At 37.1% G+C, this 25662-nt stretch overlaps 1 pseudogene; it reads right to left on the bottom strand.

Annotated features, from left to right (window-relative positions):
• Nucleotides 1-22813: 22813 nt before the first annotated feature.
• On the bottom strand, nt 22814-25132 carry LOC149842678 (protein DETOXIFICATION 49 pseudogene; annotated as a pseudogene).
• Between the last annotated feature and the right edge of the window lie 530 nt (nt 25133-25662).

Genomic DNA, 25662 nt, shown 5'->3' with positions numbered 1-25662 from the left:
ACAATTTTAAATCCTCCTATTGTCCTGGCAGCAACTCATATGGCTGGACTATCATATACACTAATTGCACCCCTTGCCCATAGTAACAGTTGCAATTTCTAAGGGAATCTTCACCATAAACTATGGGCAAACATATCCATTACTTCCAAAGTAAGCTTCCTGACATGTGATAGCCTTAGTGCATTCCTACAAGCTAGAGAACTCCATTATTAACCACCACATACCTACTGGCAAGTCCACCAGAACAATTTTCTGCCATCCTTGATGCAGAGGTACCCTCACTCTCTCACTCTTCATGCCCCAGCTCTTCAGAAGATGCATGTAATTTATGTGACGAGCAATGTTTATCAAAATCGTATCAGACCCTTCATTGATTTTCAAAACCAGTGTTGTCAGTATGCGTATCGGGGCCGATACGTATGGTATTGCCAGAAAATCAGTACAATACTGACTTGAATCAGTTAATTTTTAATAAATATAAAAAGAGCTTTAAATTATTTTAATGGCTTTACCACATGTCACATTCTGATTGACATGTTTTTTAATTATTTTTTGGCCGATTCAGAACGATTCACTTGAGAATCGGTATCGGCCAATTCACCTGAATTGTTGGCCAAACGATACAGGTCTGATTCCGATACTGACAACATTGTTCAAAATGAGTTAGGAAACGGGCAATTTTGATTATGAACAGAATCGAGCTGAATCGGTCAATTTTTAACCAGCTGATGATACATGTCAAGAAAATATTTGAATAATATTTAAAAATATTTTCAACCATTTTTTTTTAATATTTAAGAAATAAGCAGAATCAGCTCTTTTCGGATCGATGCAATATGAATAATTAAGCTGATTCAGGCCGATTGGCAATCATAATAACAAGAGTGGTGACAAGTGCCAGTGTTGTCAGTATCTATGCGAATTGGCCTTCTGCCTGAATCGGCTGATTTGTATCATATCGGGCCCAAATCGATTCGATAAAAGCCAATTCAAACCTCAGCCAATTTTTAATTAAGAGAGTTGATTTTTCCTATTATCTTAAGAAAAAAATGTGAAAGCAACACCTGAAACGTCACTGTATTTTTACTCAATTGAAAAAAATAATAATTCAAATGAACCATGGAGATTAGAAATCATGTATGGGACCATTTTACTCACTTGTCATATGATTTCAAGTCACACTGTCCACCTGGGGGAAGGTCTTAGTAAAGAATCTCACTGATAAGCCTGCTGGATCTGTACTGAATTTGGCTCTGGTAGGATGGAAACACTTCCCACTGACACCTAATCTAATAATTTAATTTGGAAACAACAAGCAACATAATCTATAATGAATTGTATAATGAATTGGGATCAGGTGCAATTACATTGCACAAATGCAATGTGCTGCTGCACCTGATCACCCTCCATCTCCTAAGGGTGATCAGGTGCAGTGGCACATTGCATTTGTGCAATGTGTGTGCACCAAACCGGGCCTCATCTATAATGCCCCACCGGATGATCCAATATCCGATCCAACTCTTAGGGTGCGTTTGATTATCCGAACAATCCTGCATGGGTACACTGCAGTCCCCATGCAGGTGTTGTCCCTGAATTGGAATTGTATCCCGTGCATGTCCAGCACAGGACGGAATGCAGCCTCAGCTGTTGACTTTAATTGGGTGCAGGAATCACAACCAAGGGGTGCGACTCTTGCGTTCGGAACATTTGCTGATCAGGTCGTAATGTTCTCCTTTTCGAACCCATGTTTGGAAGTGAGAAAATGGTAAGAAAAATGCAAGTAGAAAAGACAAAATGACAACCTTTTCAACATAGTGACAAATATCGCAAGAATTACGAAAATCTCCTGATAATATCGCAAGAAATTGCTTGAAAGTTTAAAACGGCAATTTCTTGCGAGATTTTCAAAATATCACGAGATTTATGAAAAAAACATAAATACCGTGATTTAAACGTGATATTTATGTTTTAAACGGCTATTTATCATAAAAAAAAATGTGTATTTTTATTTTTAAATAATTTTTATTAATATTTTCTTATAAAAAATCATTTTTATATTTCTTAATTTATTTTTTTGTTGCCGAGATTTTGCCAAAAAAATGCTAGATTTATGGAATTTTTTTAATTTTTTGCGAGTTTTTTAAAAACAAGAAATTGCCGATAAAAATGTTTGTCACTATGCTTTTCAACCAAACTAGAGAATTTTTAAAAGAAAAGTTTCCTAAAAAGCATGGGTTTTGATAGAAAAAGTTCCTCCACCTTGGGGGTGGAGGAATTTTTCCTATCAAAATTCATTTTTTATTAAGGCAAACCATTCACCCACAACATATATCATCTAGGGGTGGCAAAACCTGACATGACCCACCAACCCGACTCTTAGGCGTGTTCGGGTTTGGAAAAAACAAACCCGTTTAATAAACGGGTCGACCCGCCTAACCCGTTTATTAAACGGGTCGGGTTCGTGTTAGGGGTATGCCAACCCGCCAACCTGTCTGCCAACCCGTCGACCCGCCAACCCGACCCGTCAATCCGCCAACCTGTAGACCCGCCAACCCGACCCGTCAACCCGACCCGCGAACCTGAGAACCCCTTTACCAGACCCAACCCATTTATTAAATGGGTTGGCGGGTCGTGTCGGGTTACCCATTTATTAAACGGGCTGGGTTCGTGTTTGCCACAGCCGACCCGTTTAATAAACGGGTCGGGTTCGGGTTGAGGTATGCTGACCCACCAACCCATCGGGTCGACCCGCCAACCCGACCCGATTGCCACCCCTAATATCATCCCATGGGCTGCAATAAGAAGAGCTTCCTCCATCTTCACCTTCCTCCCACTCACCACCGTTTCTAAGTCTCTCTCTCATTTTCCCACATTTTTCGTTCTGTTTTTCTCATGCTATACAAACAAGTGGAATTTTTTTATTTAAAAATGTTATCATATCAAAACTTCTCATATGCAAAAAAAACTTTTTCCTGTGAGATTTTTTTTGCTTTCAAATGTGCAGTTAAAGTCTAAGAGGTGATAAAATGTGAAATAGCTGCCCGGTCTGGGAAAGATTTAGAAAAAATTAGCTTAGAGCAATGTTGAAAGTATCGGCCTTAATCGGTTGATTCATATCATATCGGTCAGAAATCGATACGGTCCAAGGCTGATTCGGCTTATTTCTTATAAATATAAAAAAGTAATTAAAAATATTTTTTAGTATTTTAATGTTTTTGTGACGTTATTTTCTGGTTGAAAGTTGGCCAATTCAGTTTGATTCAACTCCGAATTCCGATTCACCTGAATCGTTTTGAAAACGATTCGAGGCCCAATACATGAGTTATCGACAACATAGGTTTGGAGAACAAACTTTTGTCATATTCTGAAAAGAGCCGCATGTTTTCTGAAAACATTTCAAGGCCTAACGTTTCACTAAAACTCTGAAACAGAGTCATGAAGTTTAATTCATTAATTAAGATCCATCAAGAATATAGTTTTCTATATTTGGTTTAAAAAATGTGTGATATGCTTATTTTTATTATGCAATAGGGGCAACTAAGTAATTTTGTTGCATAAACTCATGGTTGACCTGAGTTGCACCAATGAGTTCCCTACTTTCTAATTTTCTATGTACTGCAAAGTCTTTTCAGAGAATTTGAAACTCTATTTGGAATATAAGGAAAACATGTGACTCCAAAGGGGGGCGTTTGAGGACCTGATATGAGATTCAAGGCCCTCAAAACCATGTATCTCTAGTTTGATCAGAGATACTGTTTGTGCCAAGGTTAGATCTGATGTGGGCTTCATGCCAAGTCTGACCATTGTGTTCACCTACTTAACACCCCCAAAATAGAGTTTTTCCAAAGAAGTAAGATGACCCACTTTACCTCACAATGCCAAAGACTTTTGGAACAAAAAATGACACATTTCTCGAAATGCCCCACAATTTGTTAAACCTAGCTCATGTCCACAATCGTGAATGCCTGATTTTTTAGGATATTTTTACTCTTTGCGCAAAATAACCTTCTAAGGTTTGCGCGATATATCGGCATGTTGTCTGGATTTTACAACCGCTCAATAAAATGTAGATTCTCGAAACTCACAAATTTTGCAAAACCAAATTTGTGAACTTTGTTGTTTTCATCCCAACAAAAAAGATTCACACATTAAACATGTACATCTACTTTTTTTTCAAACCCCATGCGAACTTGCTCTAATTGAAATGTGTTACGACAATGAAGCCATACATGATACTTCAAGTACAAGGTTTTGATGATGAGCAAGTGGAATCAACTGCATTTCAGCTAAGGCTATGAAGAAATTGAAGAATTCAGTGAAGAATCCTTGAAGACTAGTGTGCAAATGTTTAATTCATTAAAAGTCTTAGATTCTTGTAAGAGCCTTACTTAGAGTGCATATTTAGGTTGCATTTCACCTTAAAAGTCTTTAGAAAAACTTTTCTAAAAGAAACTCTTTTGAAAATCTTTTTAGAAAACTCTTTTCTTAAATTTTCATGTTTATTAGTCGACCAATAGACTTATCAGTTGACTAATCCTTTCGCGCCATATTTTCTAAAAAGGCATTCTTGTCAAATTAGTCGACCGAAGGTTTTATCAGTCGACTGGACAGAATGTATGTTTTCTGGAAAATTAGCAGCAGTCGACTAATGATTTTTCAGTCGACTGAACAGAACATGTGTTTTCTGTAAAATTTAGCAGCAGTCGACTAATGCTTTTTATCAGTCGACCGAACAGAATGTTTGTTTTTCAGAAGTTTTTAGCAGCAGTCGACTAAAAGGTTTTTCAGTCTACTGATGATATTATCAGTCGACTAACTTTTCTCCAGTCGACTAAGTTTCAAAAGTTCAGATTTTCAAACGGCTCGATTAACAGATCAGTCGACCGACGATAACTGTCAGTCTACTAATAACTAACTATTAGTCGACTAACTAATGTTTCAGTCGACTAATTTTGCCGTTTTCCTGAAACTTCAAAAAGGCGTGTCTTTTCATTTTTCAAACGTTTTGATCGTTCAAAATGGACAGTTTTGACACCCTTTCATACTCTCAACGTATGGAATCTTTTAACTATAAATATGAGTGCATTCTACACTCAAAAACATGAAAATTCAATAGAATTATATTGAATTACTTCTTGCTTTTCACTCCTATCCATTCAAGTATTTGTTTTCTCACTCACGTGATACTTTCACTTCAGTTTTTCACTCAAATCACTTTGAGAGATAGTGAATTCGTGAGTAGAGTATTTCAACAACCTCAAAAGCCAATTGCATTTCATTTGCATTCAAAAGGAAGGCTCATAGGTTGTATTGTAAGTTGTTATTTCTTTTGTGTAAAAAGAAGGACTCCTTGGTGAAAAGGAGTTGTTTGCTTTCAGTGGGATTGTTACTGAAAGTGGGACCGGTTATGGTCTGTGTGATCTTGTAGTTTACAAGGTTGATAGTGGAAAATCTCAAGCGGGTTTTGCTTGAGGACTGGATGTAGGTCGGGTTTGACCGAACCAGGATAAAATCTTGTGTTCTTTGTGTGTTTGCTTTGAGATTTGCAAAATCCTTCAATATTCCGCAGAAAGTTATAAAATCACTATTCACCCCCCCTCTAGTGCTCGTTGCCTCGATCCTAGTGCACTTTCATTTGGTATTAGAGCACAGGTTTGCTATTACTTTGATTTGACCATCATCTAGCATGACAACTACAACATCTCAGCACAAAGAAGGAAGTTCCTCTGTTCGTCCTCTTCTCTTCGACGGAACAAACTATGGATACTGGAAAGTAAGAATGACAATATTCCTGCAATCCATGGATCTCGATATCTGGAGAGTTGTTTAAGAAAAGTACCAAACTCCATCAACTGATTTCAGCCGATGGACCGATGATGAAAAGAAGAATGCTTCACTTAATGCCAAGACAATGAATGCCTTATATTGTGGCGTTGACAAGGTAGAGTTTAATCGCATCTCTCAATGCTCTACAACTAATGAAATCTGGCATACTCTTCTCGTAACACACGAAGGTACGTCAAAGGTAAAAGAATCTAAAATTGCTTCTTTAGTTCATAAATTTGAATTGTTCAAAATGAAGCAAAATGAATCTATATCGGACATGGTAACTAGAATGACCGATATAACTAACACTTTGAAATCCCTTGGAAAAGAATATTCACAAGTGGATTTAGTCAGAAAAATTCTAAGGTGTTTAACTCCTGAATGAGAGAGAAAAACCACTGCTATTGAAGAAGCAAATGATCTCAATACTCTCACTCTTGAAGACTTAGTTGGTAACCTAATGGCATATGAGGTCCAACTTCAAGACAGACAAGAAGAAGAGCCTAAAAAGAAATCTCTTGCTTTTAAGGATACTTCTGACTCAGAAGATTCTGAAGAAGATGAAGATGAAGATATTGCCCTCATCACAAGGCAATTCAGAAGATTCATCAAAAAGGGAAGATTTCAAAGAAAGACAAAGAAAGCAGATTCTTCCATTCCCAATGAAGTAAAGTGATTTAACTGCAAAAATGCAGGACATATCAAGAAAGATTGTCATCTTCTCAAATTCAAGCCCAAGGACCAATTCAAGAAGAAAAAGGCATTTCAAGCATGTTGGGATGATAGTGACTCATCTTCCGATAAAGAATCAAATGAAGAAGTCGCCAACATGTGTTTTGTAGCACAAGAAGATTCGGTAAGTCAATTTGACTATGATGAGTTATTTGAAGCATTTAATGATTTATATGCTAAATTTAAGAGTCTTAGTTCTAAAAATAAAGAGTTAAAAACTGAAAATTTAACTCTTGACTCTCAAAATAAAGTGTTACTTCAAGAAATAGAAGATCTCAAGAAGGAAAATTCTTGCCAAGCACTTGAGATAAAAGAAATTGGAGTTAGAACCAATCTCTTACAAAATGAAATATTTAGTCTTAAAGAAAAGTCAAATGATCTTCTTTCAATAGTGACCAAATTCACGAATGGTCAAGAGAATCTAGAAAAACTTCTTGGTTCTCAAAGATGCTCGGTTAATAAAACCGGATTGGGATATAGCTTCTTTGATACTCAAAATAGACCAAACTATGTGGTAAAAAATCAAAGACATTATTCTCAACCTTTTGTTCATAAAACTAAACTTTCTAGTTCTAATAGAAATGCATCTAGAAATGATTATTCTAGACATGTTTATTCTAAATCCTTTTATAGAAAGAATATTTATTATCAAAGGAAACCAAAATCCAAATGGATATGGGTTCCTAAGACTAACTCTCATGGACCCGAAAATAGAAAGGGGTCAAATGCTCTGCTTTCTGATTTTGTTATAGGTACACAACATAAGGAGCAAATGGATATTGGACAGCGGCTGTTCCAAACATATGACTGAAAGGCCGGAGTTATTTTCCACCCTCCAAAATAAGGATGGAGGAATTGTCACCTTTGATGACAATAACAAGGGAAAAGTGATAGGTATTGGTAATATTGGTAATCCAAAATTTCCCTTGATAGAAAATGTTCTTTTAGTAGATGGTTTAATGCATAATTTAATATCTATTAGTCAATTATGTGATAAAGGTTTTCATGTTTCTTTTGAAAATGATTTATGCTTAATTTCTGATTTTCAATCTAAAAAGATCATTTTTAAAGGTAAAAGAAGAAACAATGTGTATGAACTATATCTAGATGAATTACCCTCTTTTAATGAAAAATGTCTTATTGTTTCAAATGAAATTCAATGGTTATGGCACAAGAGACTTGGACATGTTAATTTTAAAATTATTTCAAAATTATCCAAGAATGATCTTGTAAGAGGCCTACCTAGAATACCATATAAAAAGGATCACTTATGTGATGCTTGTCAAAGGGGTAAACAAATTAAGAGTTCTTTTAAAGCTAAAGATATAGTTTCAACAAAACGTCCTCTTGAACTTTTACATTTAGATCTATTTGGACCATCTAGAATTCAAAGTTTGAATGGTAGCAAGTATGCTTTTGTTATAGTAGATGATTATTCTCGGTTTACATGGGTGATTTTTCTAAAAAGCAAAAATGATGCTTTTTCAGAATTTTCTAAACTTTGTAGAAGAATTACAAATGAAAAATCTACATCTATTATTAAAATTTGTAGTGATCATGGTGGTGAATTTGAAAATGAATCTTTTCTAAAGTTTTGTGATTTACATGGTATATCTCACAACTTTGCTTTTCCTATAGCGGCTCCACAAAATGGAGTTGTTGAAAGAAAGAATAGAACTTTGCAAGAATGTGCTAGAACCATGCTTCAAGATAAAAATTTACCAAAATATTTTTGGGCTGAAGCAATTAATACAGCATGTTATGTCTTAAATCGTGTTCTTATTCGACCAATTTTACATAAAACATGTTTTGAATTGTATTATGATCGTATACCAAAGATCTCATATTTCAAAATTTTTGGTAGTAAATGTTTCTTGTTAAATACCAAAGATAATCTTGATAAGTTTGATTCAAAATCAGATGAATCAATATTTCTTGGATATTCTTCTAGAAGTAAAGCATATCGTATTTTCAATAAAAGAACATCTTGTATTGAAGAATCTCTAGATGTTGCATTTGATGAGAGTTGTGAGCAGGTTATTCCTCTAAGCGAAGAAGAAGAAGCAACACTTCAAGAAGAACCCTTGATAGAGAGTACTTCTCAAGAAAATATTCCTCTTCAACCGGTTTGGAAAGAAGTTCCTAATCATCCACATGAACAAGTTATTGGTGAAATAAAGAGTGGTGTCCAAACTAGAAGGCAGTTAGAAAAATATATTGCAAATGTTGCTTTCATATCTAAACTAGAACCAAAGAATATCAATGAGGCATGTGATGATGAATTTTGGCTTTTGGCCATGTCTGAAGAACTTAACTAATTTACTAGGAATGATGTTTGGGATCTAGTTGATAGACCAAAGGATCATCCAGTAATTGGAACAAGATGGGTCTTCCGAAATAAGCTGGATGAAAATGGTGAAGTCATTCGTAACAAAGCAAGGCTAGTGGCACAAGGCTATAATCAAGAAGAAGGCATAGATTTTGATAAAACCTATGCACCAGTGGCTCGATTAGAGTCAATTCGTATGATGCTTGCTTTTGCTAGTTACATGAACTTCAAGTTATATCAAATTGATGTTAAGAGTGCATTTTTAAATGGACACATCAATGAAGAAGTTTACGTAGAGCAACCCCCAGGCTTTGAAAATGAGAAATATCCAGAAAAGGTCTACAAATTGAAAAGAGCTCTGTATGGACTCAAACAAGCACCAAGAGCGTGGTATGAAAGACTATGAAATTTTCTACAACAATTTGGTTTTTCCATTGGTCGGGTAGACTCCACTTTATTTATTAAACATTTTAATTCAGATATTCTTTTTATGCAAATTTATGTTGATGACATAATATTTGGTTCTACTAATGATTCTCTTTGTAAAGAATTTGTTAAGGCTATGCAGGAAGAGTTTGAAATGAGTTTGATGGGCGAATTAAACTACTTCCTTGGACTTCAAATAAAGCAAACTGAAGAAGGAATCTTCATCAATCAGGGTAAGTATACAAAAGAACTTCTCAAGAGATTTGGGATGGACTCATCGAAATCAAGAAGGAATCCTATGAGTACAACTACTTCTCTTGATAAAGATGAAAATGGTAAAAGTGTAGATACTAAGCTCTACAAAGGTATGATCGGATCTCTATTATACTTAACTGCTAGTCGACCTGATATTATGTTTAGTGTTTGTATGTGTGCAAGATTTCAAGCTTATCCAAAGGAATCTCATTTAACTGCAGTAAAACAAATTCTTCGTTATTTGAAAGATACTTCAGATTTCGGTTTGTTTTACCCAAAATCATCTTCCTTTGATTTAGTTTCATATAGTGATGCAGATTTTGTAGGAAGTAAATCTGATCGCAAGAGTACTAGTGAAACTTGTCATTTCTTGGGAAATTCCTTAGTCTCTTGGTTTAGTAAAAAGCAAAATTTAGTATCACTCTCAACAACTGAAGCTGAATATATAGCGGCTAGTTTAGCATGTTCACAAGTACTTTGGATGAAACAGACCTTAAAAGATTTTGGTTTAAACTACTCCACAACAACTATTTATTGTGATAACACTAGTGCTATAAATCTTTCGAAAAATCCTATTCAGCACTCAAGAACTAAGCATATTGAAGTTAGACATCATTTTTTAAGAGATCATGTGTTAAAAGGAGATATTTCGTTAAATTTTATTTCCACTAAAGAACAACATGCCAATATCTTCACAAAACCTCTTAAAAATGAAGATTTTATGAGAATTAAAAGAGAACTAGGTATTTGCTCATTTTTGGATTTATAAAAATGCTCATTTTTGAACAAAATCTCAAAATCGCACTATATTTCTAGTCGACTGATGTTTTATATTTTGGAATGTATCGCATCATATTAGTCGACCGATATAGTTCTAGTCGACTGATGATATTTTTAGAATAAGTTGCACTTTTTTAGTCGACCGATAAAGTTTTAGTCGACTAAATTTTTTTTAAAAAAAAATTAAGTGAAGGGACCCGACACCCATTGGATTTGTTTTAAAACCCGTTTTTTTTTAAAAAAAAAAGGCATCGTTTCACTTCGTACCTTTTCGTTTTTTCTTAAAAAAACGAAACTCTTAAACCAAAAACCCCTCTTTCTCTTTTGCCTCTCTCTCTCTCTTCCGAAAAACCCTCGGAGTGCCGTTCGACTCCATCATCGCCGGGATTTTCTTACCGTAACAGGGAGACGCCGGAATCTTCTGGCCGTGATCTTGAAACGCCGAAACTCTCTTGCCGTGTTTTAAAATAGAGATACGAGTTAAAAGTCTATTTTGCTTATGCTATTTTTGCCCTTACTCTTTTTTATTCTGACAAATGGGGAGAAAAAGATAAAGATAGCATTACATTGAAATTGCAGGAGATCTTGAGAAAAAGATGATAGCATTACATTACAGGAGATCTTGCATGAGAAATGCAAAATTAAGAGAAAAAGAAAGCTTTGAATGAATGTATTTCTAAATACATGAATACATGATGAATGGAAATGCAAACCAATCAATATGTGATATATGTGCTTTAAATGTGCTAACTTTTAATGTTTTGTAGCATATTGATAGGGGGAGTAAAATCTCCATCTATGCATCTAAATGCTTCATCTTTGATTAAGTTTGTCATCATAAAAAAGGGGGAGATTGTTACGACAATGAAGCCATACATGATACTTCAAGTACAAGGTTTTGATGATGAGCAAGTGGAATCAACTGCATTTCAGCTAAGGCTATGAAGAAATTGAAGAATTCAGTGAAGAATCCTTGAAGACTAGTGTGTAAATGTTTAATTCATTAAAAGTCTTAGATTCTTGTAAGAGCCTTACTTAGAGTGCATATTTAGGTTGCATTTCACCTTAAAAGTCTTTAGAAAAACTTTTCTAAAAGAAACTCTTTTGAAAATCTTTTTAGAAAACTCTTTTCTTAAATTTTCATGTTTATTAGTCGACCAATAGACTTATCAGTTGACTAATCCTTTCGCGCCATATTTTCTAAAAAGGCATTCTTGTCAAATTAGTCGACCGAAGGTTTTATCAGTCGACTGGACAGAATGTATGTTTTCTGGAAAATTAGCAGCAGTCGACTAATGATTTTTCAGTCGACTGAACAGAACATGTGTTTTCTGTAAAATTTAGCAGCAGTCGACTAATGCTTTTTATCAGTCGACCGAACAGAATGTTTGTTTTTCAGAAGTTTTTAGCAGCAGTCGACTAAAAGGTTTTTCAGTCTACTGATGATATTATCAGTCGACTAACTTTTCTCCAGTCGACTAAGTTTCAAAAGTTTAGATTTTCAAACGGCTCGATTAACAGATCAGTCGACCGACGATAACTGTCAGTCTACTAATAACTAACTATTAGTCGACTAACTGATGTTTCAGTCGACTAATTTTGCTGTTTTCCTGAAACTTCAAAAAGGCGTGTCTTTTCATTTTTCAAACGTTTTGATCGTTCAAAATGGACAGTTTTGACACCCTTTCATACTCTCAACGTATGAAATCTTTTAACTATAAATATGAGTGCATTCTACACTCAAAAACATGAAAATTCAATAGAATTATATTGAATTACTTCTTGCTTTTCACTCCTATCCATTCAAGTATTTGTTTTCTCACTCACGTGATACTTTCACTTCAGTTTTTCACTCAAATCACTTTGAGAGATAGTGAATTCGTGAGTAGAGTATTTCAACAACCTCAAAAGCCAATTGCATTTCATTTGCATTCAAAAGGAAGGCTCATAGGTTGTATTGTAAGTTGTTATTTCTTTTGTGTAAAAAGAAGGACTCCTTGGTGAAAAGGAGTTGTTTGCTTTCAGTGGGATTGTTACTGAAAGTGGGACCGGTTATGGTCTGTGTGATCTTGTAGTTTACAAGGTTGATAGTGGAAAATCTCAAGCGGGTTTTGCTTGAGGACTGGATGTAGGTCGGGTTTGACCGAACCAGGATAAAATCTTGTGTTCTTTGTGTGTTTGCTTTGAGATTTGCAAAATCCTTCAATATTCTGCAGAAAGTTATAAAATCACTATTCATCCCCCCTCTAGTGCTCGTTGCCTCGATCCTAGTGCACTTTCAAAATGTTCTAACTCAGATTTGCTTCATGCATTTACATAATCTAAAAATTCGTGCATAGGTCATGGGAATATCCCTTAAGTAATTGATCCTTTAGGAGATCAAAAAAATAGGTGGCAACATTTGCATATATGTGTTGCAAATGCCATGAAGTTCACACCCTTATATGAACTTCGCAAATAAGGTGCTACCTTCACAAATAATATATGACCTTTAAGAACTTAGCAAATAAGGTGCTACCTTCACAAATAATATATCCGCCGCCTATGGTTGTAAGTTCAAATCCCATTGGTATGCTTGTATAACTGTTTGGGTCTGCGTAACCCCAGCTTTCTCTGTCGAAAAAAGAAAAAGAAAAAGAGAAAAAAAAATGTTTCTTCACACTGGCACATGCCACATCTACTAGGAAAACTGATTCTCAATTGTTGCAGTCTCTCCTAAATCAATAGCCTTCAGTTGAATGCAAAGAATAAGGTTGTTGCTGCACTTGGAAAAGCACCTTTGCACCAAATATAATTATTTTCCTTGCAATGATTCCCTTATTTCTGAATTAATTGCCATGCTGCAGTTGAAGAGAACTTGAAGTTTTCCATTTAAACTCATCACCCCGATCAGGCTTGAGGTGAATTTGATTCACTGAGGTTAAGACCTCCACAGGAAGTCTAAGACAAGTCACTAGATGTTCTTCCATTCACTCCCTTTCCAGGTCTATGATAACTGAAACCTTTATGGTGAGCATTTGGGGAATCTGTTGTCTGCTGGGACTATCTAGTATTTGTGACAAAAGAGGGTTGTGGCTTATCCATGGATCACTCCAGAATCTCACAGACTCACCATTGCCTACCGCCCAAATATCACCTTGCATCATCACTTGAGCTCCAGTCTTCACACTTCTCCATCTGTGAGATCCATGGCCTAATCGAAAATCTGTCCATACCATAAAAATCCTTTGATGATGACCTCCATTTGATTGATCACCTTTGCTGGGAGCTTAAAACCCGTCATCCAATACAATAGTAATGACAACAATACAAACTTTATTAGAACAATCCTTTCTGCCATAGAGAGAGAGAGAGAGTTGTTTGTTTCAACAACCCAATTTATGCCTGAATTTGTCTATCAAGGCAAACAGTGGGTTGGTTTCAAAGGACTAACAAAAAGAGGAAGGCCCAAGTATTTTATTGACAGATCAACTTGCTTCCAACTGCATTACTGACGAATTTGTTTAACATGGTAATCTGAGATATGAAAAGTAACAAATTGAGTCTTTTGTGGGTAGGGAGGACATGAAACGGGGATGGAGGTGGGGATGAAGGTTAAAGTCAAAACCTGTGCAAGGATGGAGGCGGGGATGAAGGTTAAAATCAAAACCCATGCAGGGATGGAGGCGGGGATGGACTTATGCTTTTCCCCCGCCCCGCCCCGCCCCGCCCCGCCCCATCCCCATTCCTATCCCAGCCTTGCCCTGCCCCGCCCCATCTCGTACCCAATCCTTCTAAGGATGGCAATGAACCGAGGGAAAACGGGGCCCCACCCCGACCTCCCTCGCCTCGTTTGAACCGGGGATAGAGGACATGAAACGGGAATCGAGGCGGGGATGGAGGTTAAAATCCAAACCCGTGCGAGGATGGAAGTCCAAATTTTGAGACGGGGCAGGGGTGGAGACCTTGTCCCCCACCCCCGCCCCGGTTCACTGTCATCCCTATTTGTGGGTTGATTTTTAATCCTGATTTTCTCTAGAATTTTCTTATTATCATCAGAAAGTTTTGAATAGAACTTCTTCGATTATGCATGAAAAAAAAAACATCATCTGCAAAGAATGAATGAGACCACCAAAAACCACTCACCTTAATTGAAATTAGGTTGTTCTCTTCTTCTCTAAGGAGTTTTCTACTGAGTAGTTCCATAACTAGCAGGAAGAGATAGGGCAATAGAGGATCACCCTCTCATAGTCCTCTACTACTAGAGAATTGGGGACACACCTCCCCATTAATAAAAATGGCAAATCTGGCCCATGATACACAACTCTATTGACTCTTAATAGAATCTGAAAAACCTCAACGAATCCTCCAAAAATATGCAATCAACCCTATCATAGGCATGGACCAAGTCTGTTTTGAACATAACCGATTGTTTGGAGCTATAATCCTGGGAGGCTGCCAGCTCGTATGCTATGAAGATACTCTATTGTATGGTCCTGCCTCTCAAAAATGCTCGTTGATTCTGCAAAATGATCCATTACAGAATTCCTTGCATCATGTTCACCATGATCTTCATGATCTCCTTGTATATAAAGTTACTTAGGCTCATAAGTCTAAGGAGATTAAGAGAGGCAACCCCCCCCCCCCTTGGGAAATAAGACGATGTGTGAAATTCACTCTCTAGGAGTTTATGGTTGGAGTTCACAACGCTACATACATCATGTCCCACAACATCCCAAAGTGACAGGTACAAACTCTTAGGAAACCCATCTAGAAGACTAGAACCATAGCACTTTCTTCATCAAGTTAAAAAATGACTTGTTTGACCTATTCATCTTGCACTGGGGTGTATAAAAACTTGTTTTCTTCTGCACTAACTTGGGGAAGATGCACACCATCTAATGGCTCCATTTTCAATTGATTCTTTTGTGAATAGCTCACTAAAAATCAAGTTGCCTCCTGAAAAATCTCTCTTACATTTAGACCATACTTGTTGGGAAACAATAGGCACACAAACGATGAATCGATAAACAAATAAATGAGAAGCAAAAAAAAAATCAAACTGCACGGGAAACAAAGATTTATGTGGTTAGGCAAGAATTGCCTACGTTCACAATCACACTGAAACCCTATTATTCGATTATGAGATACCTTACAAAGGGAGGAAGCAAAAAAAGTTACAAAAGACTCTGCAAGCTATGTCACATGAGTGCGGGTGCGACACGGGTGCAAAGCAATTTAAAAAATTTTGGACACGGAAATATGGTTATATATATATATATAACAATAATAAGATTATAAATTTTAAAGAAAAAATAAAAAAGTAATTCTATTGAAGTAACAACACAAACTTACCAAAATATAACACATAAAGAAGCTTGTGAGTGTGATAACAACAAGCTTTTAATAAATTAATTTTAATAAATGGACAAAAATAGACTCGATCAAAGTTGACCGAGTCCAAATTAATTTTAATAAATAGATAAAAATGGACTCAGTCAAAGTTGACCGAGTCTAAAATATGAACGAACTCAGCTCTGATGTGTTGACCGAGTCTGACACTTAGTTGACCATGTCTGCCTCGTGTCGGGGCGTGTCAACGCGGGTGTATCGACCTATTAGCCTAGTCTGTGTGACTTAGTCTGCAAGTGAAATTTGGATATTACAAGGACTATGCAAAACTTATAATCTGATTCAAGGAGCCTATGTGACTTTTGTAGTCTGGTCCTACAAAACTAAGGCAAAATTATAAAACTATCCTTCAAAAAATTCACCGAAGTAAAGAATTCATATCTAAGTAGGGAGCAACTTCCACACTTCAACAACAATACTCTCATCCTCCTTTCTCAGGTCATCTATATGTTTATGTATAATATTGTGATTAACCAAATCATGGTAAAAAACATTATTCCTCTGCCTACCTATTCCTTGACTTTTGGTGCCACACTGTCTCTTCCATTTTAATAAGAGTATGAAGTTTTGCCCTTAGACCGATTTCCTACTTGATCACAATTATTTCCTCTGCATCTACTTGCGGATGAAGGTTATCAAGTTGGCCTTTGATATGGGAAATTCAATTCTATTTTATTCCAAATCTTCAACCGTTGCTTGACTTCTTCTTGCTTTTCCATCAATCTAACCATTAGGCAGACTTTGATTCTAGTTTGCCACCCTTCATCCACTACTTGCATGAATCTTGCTAATTTTGCCCAAAAAAGAGGACTTAAAGGGAGGGTTGATATTCTGTTTGGGAGTAATTATCATCATAGAATTATGGTCTGATATAGCCTTAGAGGGAATTTGAAGCTTGTTTGTGGAGAATTTCTCCATCCATGCTCTGTTAATGTGCGAAAAACAGAACTCAAAAAATCAATTGAGAAAGCAGGCATGTATAGAGTATGTGCCCTTATAATACTTATTAACTAAGTCAGATATTTATACACAATTGCTGAAGCAAAATTGTTAATTTGTTACAAATGAGTGGTTCTGAACATAATTCAAGAAAAGGCCTACCGACTAATTTAACAACTCACTTAACTGACTAACAGTAAAACTAATTTTACAGCTAAGCAACAAAATATACAGCAGAAGCCTTCTTCTATTCACTATAACATGCCTCCCTCAAACTGGAGCATGTAAGTCACAAATGCCCAGTTTGCTTTTGAGAAACACAAATTGTTCTTTAGCCAACGATTTGGTGAATATATCTGCTAGTTGAAGACGAGATGGAACATATTGAGTATGAATTACTCTAGCTTTAATCAGATCTCGCATCAAATGACAATCAATCTCTACATGTTTAGTACACTCATGCATAACTGGATTAGCAAAGATTTAAAGTGCTGACTTGTTATCACATAAAAGCAAGGCTGGTTGGATGATTGAAACTTGTAAATCTGCAAGTACGACTTTAAGCCACAAAATTTCACATGAGGTATTGGCCAAAGCGCGGTATTCTGCTTCAGTAGAAAACCGAAATACCGTGTGTTGCTTCTTTGTCTTCCAAGAAATCAAGGCACCACCTAGGTAAATACAATACCCAGTGACTGAACGCCTCGTGTCCCTACAAGCAGCCCAATCAGCATCACTATATGCTGTCAACTATAGACGGTTATCTGCTGGAAACAAAACTCCTTGTTCTGGATTTTGTTTGAGATAATGAAGCAGTTTAAGTGCTGCTTTGTGATGAACTAAAATAGGACTTTGCATACATCTGTTCAAGGTATGAACTGCAAACATAATATCTAGCCGTGTAATTGTAAGATAGATCAATCAGCCAATAAGTCGTCGATAGACAGTGGGTTCAAGCATTGGTGTCCCATTATTCGTTGACAAGCTAAGTCGCTGCTCCATAGGAAAATTTGATGGCTTGGCATTGAGCAACCCTGCTTCATCCAATATATCACATATATATTTTCATTGAGATATGAAAATGCCATTATTGGATCGAGCTAATTCAATGCCAAGAAAATACTTAAGAGATCCCAAGTCTTTCATCTTGAATTGATGATGCAAATGACTTTTGAAATTGCTTATTTGTTGGTCATCATTTCCAGCGATGATCAAATCATCGACATAGACTAAAACTGTAATAAAAACCTTGTCATTCTTATATGTGAACAATGAATAGTCATTTTTAGATTGCTGAAAACCATAGGCTGATATTACTAAAGAGAACTTCACAAACCAATTTCGTGGTGCTTATCAAAGTCCATAGAGTGATTTGCATAGTTTGCAAACCCTTGTCTCATCTTTGTCTGCATAACCAGGCGGCAAAATCATGTATATCTCTTCATCTAAGTCTCTTCATCTTTGTCTGCATAGTGAATAAAAGAAGGTTTCTGCTGTATAGCTGTATATTTTGTTGCTTAGCTAATTCTAAATCATTTTGAGCATCAGAATTACCATGCTCAGTTGTTGGAGAGTTAGAAATTGATTGAGTAATAGGAATGTCTGAAACATGCTGCTCTTGAGATTTTTGTCCTTCTATCCAGTTCTCAAACTGTTTGCCTAGATGATCTTCTATTGGTAAAGGAGTTACAAAGGTAGAATCTAAACTCTTTATTGATTTAAAAGGAAAAACTAGTTCATTGAATACCACATCTCAGCTTCAAAATATCTTTTTGTTTTCAAGATCATAGACTTTGTAAGCTTTTTGAGAAAAAGGGTAGCCTAGGAAAATACATTTGTGTGCTCTTGTATCAAATTTAGAAGTAGGTGTTAGATTTTTTGCATAGCAAAGACAACCAAATGTTTTGAGATGAAAATAATTTGGTTTTTGTCAAAATATTTTTTCATAGGGTGTTAAACCTTGTAAGCATTATGTGAGTGTTCGGTTTATAAGATATGTAGCTGTTAAAATGCATTCATCCCAAAATTTTAAAGGTACACCAAATTGAAATTTTAAAGTTCTTGCAACATTGAGGATGTAACGATGCTTCCTTTCAACCACACCATTTTGTTGTGGTGTGTGAGGAGAACTATGATCATGCACAAAACCTCTTTGTAGCAAAAAATTTTTGAGATTATTTATGAAAAATTCAGTCCCATTATCAGTTCTTATTTTCAAAACATGTGTTCAATACTGTTTTTCAATCATATTTATAAAGGTTTGTAGTAAATATGATGTTTCACTTTTATGTTTCATTAAGTCCAAACCGATCTAGTGAAGTCATCTGCAATAGTAAGAAAATAATGTGCTTCTGAATTTGAGGCTTGTGAATAAGGCCTCCACACATCACAATGTAAAAGTTCAAAAGCACACTCAGTTTTATTATTGCTTGTAGGAAAGGATAACCGAGACTATTTTGCCATTTGATAAACTTCACAAAACTTGTTTAACATTTTGATTTTTGACTCACATCTAGTAAACAATTTGATTGTTGAATCAGAGGGATGTCCTAGGCATAAATGCTAGATATCAAATTGAGTTTGGCTGGAATTCACAACAGTAGAATTATTGCAGCATGAGGGACTTGAGAATTCTGTTCTGAAAATGTAAAGTCCACCTTTTTTATCACCTGCTCCAATCGTCATCTTGGAATTCAGGTCCTGCAAAATGCAATCAATAGGAAAGAAAATGCAGTTGTACTGATTTTGCTTAGTTAACTGACTGACAGAAATGAGGTTGAATTTAAATTTTGATACATAGTAAACATTTTGCAAGGTTACTGTAGAAGAAAAAACTACTTCACCACTATGAGAAGCAACAACAATGTTGTTATCTGGAAGATATATGGGAAAATGAGATTTCAATTCAGCAACATTAGACATGAGACTCAAGGAAGAACACATGTGATGACTAGCACCACTATCAATAATCCAAAGATTGGGTTGATGAATGGTCATACTTGCAAAATTGACTTGTGGAAGACATAATGTTGAATTAAGCTGAGCATATTCTTCAGAAGTAAATGCCTAAACATGATTCTTACTAGGTTCTTTAGACTGCATTACAGTTGCAGCTGGAGCATTCTGAAAATCTGAGCACTCACCATTACCTTCAGCAAAAGCAATTCTGTTTGTATGTTTGTCAAATTTCGATTTGCTCCCAAACTTAGAATTTGCTGGATATCCAATTAATTTGAAGCAACGATCTTTGGTATGTCCATTTATGTGACAATAGGTGCAGAAGAACTGTTGCTTTCTAGAGTTCTTGAATTTAGAATATCGAGCTTTTGTGTTGACTGCTACCAAACTAACATGGTCTGCTACAAAGAAATGCATGTGAGCTTTCCTTTGTTTTTCTTCTTGAAGAATAAGAGAATAAACTTTGCTTGCAGATGGTAAAGGTTCTTGCAACAATATTTGACCTCTAGTGATGTTATAAGATTCATTAAGACCCATCAAGAATTGTATAACTTTGTCTTCTTGATATTTTTCTGCAACTGATTTAAGGGGCACCACAAGAGCATAGCGGAAGAGCATCATATGAAGATAACTCATCGCAATACACCTTCAGTTTGGTGTAATAGGCTGCCACAAACATTGTGTCTTGTGTGAGTCTACAAATGACTGATTTTAATTGAAATTGTTTTGGAGCTATACTTTGCAAATATCTTACTTTCAGCTCCAACCACACTTCTCTTACTGTGGATACATAGATTATGCTGTCTGCGATTTCTTTTGACAAAGAATTGATGATCCATGGAAGAACCATGGTATTACAGCTTTCCCAAAGAATGTATTTTGCACTTGTGCGACTAGGTGGAGAAAGAGTGCCATCCACAAACACAAATTTATTTTTAGTAGCAAGAGCCATCGTCATAGATCAATTACATGTTGCATAATTATCTTCTATCAAGAGTTTTGACACAAGAACAACTTCAGGATTATCACTATGATGAAGAAAAAATGGATTGATAAAATGTGAACTCAGATCTGTGGATGCATTAGAATTTGTTGAAGCAAAACCATTACCTGTTTAAGGTTGCATAGCAGGATTGGCCATTGAAGAAACTAAATCAAGAGTCAATAGGCTCTGATACCATGTGCAAAAAATAGCACTCAAAAAATCAATTGAGAAAGCAGGCACGTATAGAGTATGTGCCCTTATAATACTTATTAACTAATTCAGATATTTATACACAACTGCTGAAACAAAATTGTTAATTTGTTACAAATGAGTGGTTCTGAACAGAATTCAAGAAAAGGCCTACCGACTAATTTAACAACTCACTTAACTGACTAACAGTAAAACTAATTTTACAGCTAAGCAACAAAATATACAGCTATACAGCAGAAGCCTTCTTCTATTCACTGTAACAATTAATGAAGCTCTATCGAGTTTGCTTGCTAGAAAGTCGATCCCCAATTGATTGTTATGCCAATTATACCTCACCGTTTGATTTGACATTCCTCTGAGTCTGCAACACTCCAGCATGACATTAAACTCATCTTCACCAAGGTGAGAATGACTAGAGCCCTACCGTTCAATTATCGATCTTGTGCCAATCTCCGAGGGCAAGCCAAGAAGAGTTCACCAGTTGTTGTTTGAGGATTTTTCATAGGGGTTGGCTCTTTTACAAAAAAAGCAAACAAACATAAGCTTTAAGCTTAGGTGGTAAAATAGAGTTCCACCCCCAAACCTAAAAGCACAGGCGGTTGGGCTACCCTGGGTCGCCTAGGCACCAGCTTTGACAACTAATATCAACATATGCTTCTTTTCAGAATGGGGAGGAAGGTGGTCGGCAAATGAGGAGAGAGAGAGAGAAAGGAATTTGGATAAAAATGTTCTCTTAACTCATCTTCAATTTCATCGGGACCAATCATATATATGGTGAAATTCCATGGAAAATGGACCATGCACTTTAACACATTTGTGGGGTTTGATTTGCAACACATACCTGAGAATATCTAAACCATGACTATTTGAACCTTACCAACATAGGTTTCTCTCTCTCAATATTTTTTTTATTTTTCTTTATATATATAGCATTTACTACCCTAGTGAGTAGGAATGCAAATGGGTTGGATCCAGGATGAAGGTTTTGCAATTGTTTTTTGTTCTGGATCCAAATCCCTTGTATTTAGCAATTCTAGATCCACTCCTTACTCATGGGTAAGGAACCCCTTAGTTGGAACTCTTTGAGAGAGGTCATTTTGACGGAATCTAACCACGTAGATGCGTTCAGCATGGACAAAATAGTAGGAGTCAACATTTAAATCATAGCTTTTAAACATAAAAACATGTTTTTTTGAGGTTTGAAAATTTGATAATTGTAGGCTATTGATTTTTCAATCGTCATAAAATCTGACGTATACCTAAGAAAAAATATATTTCAAATGTCAGTTTGTATTAAACAATAATATAGAAATCACATATGGAGGGTTAGATGTGCAAAAGAAGTAAAAAAATAAAAATATTTTATTTTTTACTTAGATTTTCTTACTCAGTAGCAAATATTATATATATGTGTGTGAGAGAGAGAGCTCGTAACATTTGTTGGGCACTAAGCTTGTATGTGGTATGTTGTATTTCTGCTACAGTATCCTGGTTGGTAGGAGCTGTAAGTGAAAGTCTCTTTGTGGTGGGACGTTGTAGGTTCAAAACCCAGTGGTATGTTGAATAATAACTGGTGGGGTCTGCCTAAAAAAAAAAATGTATGATACAAACAGGGTTAGTGATTATAACTAAAAGTAAATGATGCTCAACGCGAAGCTTACACGCAATAGAATTGCATCCTTGCTGGGATAACTCCAACATGTCATTTCTTTTCTTCGTTTACGAAAAAAACAAACAAGTATATATAGACAAAACTTTATTCAACGTGTAATCTTGTGATGGTTATGACTTACACATAGAACATAGGCCCTTTTCGTAGAGATAAGAGAAAAGAATAATGCTTCTCAAAAATAATGCATGTTAATAGAAAAGGCCGACCATTTCCAACTTTTGTCATCTTCATATACGGTTTAGACAAAGTCTTCTTCAGAGTCGCCCTGTTGCTGGTGGAGTTCTACATATAAAATGCAAGAGGTCGACCCTCACCGATATGTTATGCAAGACACAATTCTTATACACTCGTCCGACTCCCCCACTGTCCCGAACCCCAAGATGTGCCCCTTCACCCCCGTCCCTCCCCGTCTGGCCCTCTCGGCCTGGACGATCCAGTCCGTACGCCAAATGACCACCATCATGGCCACCACGCAGGAGCCCTGCGCGGCCATGAGCCCGAGCCACAACCCCTCGAAGTCGAACCCTAATAAGAAGGCCACCACCACGGCCACGGGCATCCCCACCAAGTAGAAGCACCCCAAGTTTATGTTAGCCCCTGTCTTGGGCCTGGCCGTACCCCACAGCCCGTTGTTTGTGGGCAGTTCCCCAACTCACACAGACCTATAATGGGCAGCACACTTCGAAGTGATCCTTATGATATCTTGGTCACTAGTGTACATTTTGGCCCAGCTTTTCCAGACCATGGTAGTGAAGAACAAGGCTGTGAACCCCAAAATGAAGCTGAAAGATAGTCCTACAACGATCGATCTCTTGGCCTTCTTTGGGTTGTTAGCACCCAACTCATTGCTGAGCCTTGTGGACACACCAAAGCTCAATCAAGAAGGGAAGATATAGATCAAAGAAGTGGTTTGAATGAGAATCCCCATTGATGCCACAGTTGCTTTAGGATTCAAGAGCAGCCTGTTGGATCATATTTCGGATCACACAGTTTCGCAATCAACATCATGATATAAAACATGATATAAATCAACATATAAATCATGATAAACAGTAGACCGAAACAGGAACAGGGAGCAAGCATGACAGGTTCCTCATAAAACCAAAATCCAGACAACAGCATATGAACAAACATATACATGGAACACAATAAACATAAAAGAAGCATGTTAATATTGTGTAACAGGCTAAGGATACAATAGCCACGACGAACCGAACGGTGCACTCCGACGGGTCGTCCTTCAAAAACAACCTCTTCGAACCAAATGTTGCATAACACCATTTCGGGAAAACTCAGGAAAGAGAGAGAGAGAGCAACAGGGGAGATGGGAAATCGCAGAGCTCCAGAAATTCGTCTGTCTCAGCCTCTTCGTAACCCCAAGCCTCACCACGCTTTTATAACCCACGAACGGTTATGAGACGTGATCCGTTAACGGACTTCAAAAGGGGCACGGAATACGAGGAGTCGTGACCCGTTATAACCCGTTACTGAATCCAAATAACCAAAGAAACTTTGTCTTGATTGGATATGGCCCCAAAGGGCCAATTACACGACCCGACCCGGCCCGACAGGCAGGCGCACGTGCGTGTGTGGTTGTCATCCCACTCTCTTGTTCTCAGGAACAAGTGTATGAGTTCACAAGTGGCTTATAAAGCCCACAGAAAACTCAAGCAAAAGCAATATGGGACTATTCCACCTCATCAAGACCACTTCCTCTAAACCACTCATGTTTCTCCTTTGAATTCTTTCTCCCTACCTTCTTCTTACACCTAACACAGCCCACATAGCAATATCATGATTTCGTACCACCACCACTCCAAAAAAACTGAAACGCAGCTGGGTGTGGCCTGGTTGAGAAGTGAGCGCCACCCTTTTAAGCACTCCCTTGATAGGCTCACCCTTGAAGCTTTGCAAGAGCTTGAGAGTAAGGTGTAGCAAAGCAAGCATAGGACTATGTTGATATTGGTCCATGCTGCACTTAGGGCCACGAATGCCCGTTTTTAGGACGGTTACTAAGAGGTAGTTGACGGGCAAGTGGAGGGCAATGCCTACTAGTGCACAGTAGGTGATGGGCATGATGATGGTTTGGGTCTGGAGGTAGATTCGAAGTGGGTGCAACAAGGCTTGCGCGAATAGGTCCGGGAAGGAGTAGGTAATGTAGGATTGGGCTGCTTCAACTATAGCAGGGTCTTGACCACAAATGAGAAGGATTTTATGCATGTTGAACCATAAGAGACCGATGGGGATGCAGATGAATAGTAGTGCTAGGATGGTTCTTCTGAGAGTTAATTAGGCCGAGTAGGGAGTGCTTCTTGGAATGCAAATGGGTTCCATCCCCATTGCTAGGCCAGAGAGGATCGAGTAGCCAGTGATGTTCGCGAAGCCGATGGCAAGGGAGCTGCCGACGAGCTCAAGCTAGACAGAGGCGGCCGAGGAAGAGCATGGAGACCATGGTGCGAGAGTAGAGGAGGATGCCCATGAGGACCATGGGGACTGCTATCTGGCCTAGGTCTAGTAGCTCTTTGACATAGCTGGAAAGGTTATAAGGCTCAGAGTGGTGCACTAGTCCACCTTCTTCCAAGTGGGTGGGGTCATTGCAGGGGGAGGTGTTGATGAAGGGGGTGAGCATGGTGAGTTCGGATTCCTCATATTGGTGATGGTCGTGGTCGGTTGGTGGCTCTTGGTGGTCTGGTTTTAGAAGGCTGCGAGTTTCTACGAGGTGGAGGCCTGAGTCGCACATGATGGTTGGTTTGATAAGGACATCAGGCTGAAAATGGACTAGAATTCTGAGGAACTAAAGTTGAGAGAGGTGCTCAAGATTCCAGACCTCCTCAACCAAAACCCTTCCAAACCTCCTCAATGATTTTTTTTTAATATTTATTTCAAAATTCTGAGCGTACAGATGTGTTCAACATGATTGATTTACTATGAATCAACACTTGGATCATGAATTTTGGATAGAAAAAATAGTATTTGGAGCCTCAAAAAATTATAAAAATTGTAAGTCGTTGATTTTTGAAACTTATAAAAACTTATCTACGCATAAGAATCAAATGCTCCAAGAAGTGATTTCTATAAAAACAAACATATAGATCACATCTATACGGCCAAAATTTTGAAAAAATATGAAAAATCTAATAAAATGTTCATTGGAGTCTG

The sequence above is a fragment of the Nuphar pumila genome, chromosome 3 (assembly GCF_984573655.1).
Source record: "Nuphar pumila chromosome 3, dmNupPumi1.hap1.1, whole genome shotgun sequence".
Lineage (NCBI taxonomy): Eukaryota > Viridiplantae > Streptophyta > Magnoliopsida > Nymphaeales > Nymphaeaceae > Nuphar > Nuphar pumila.
Note: the sequence above shows the minus strand (reverse complement) of the source record. Positions and strands in the feature narration are given on the sequence as shown.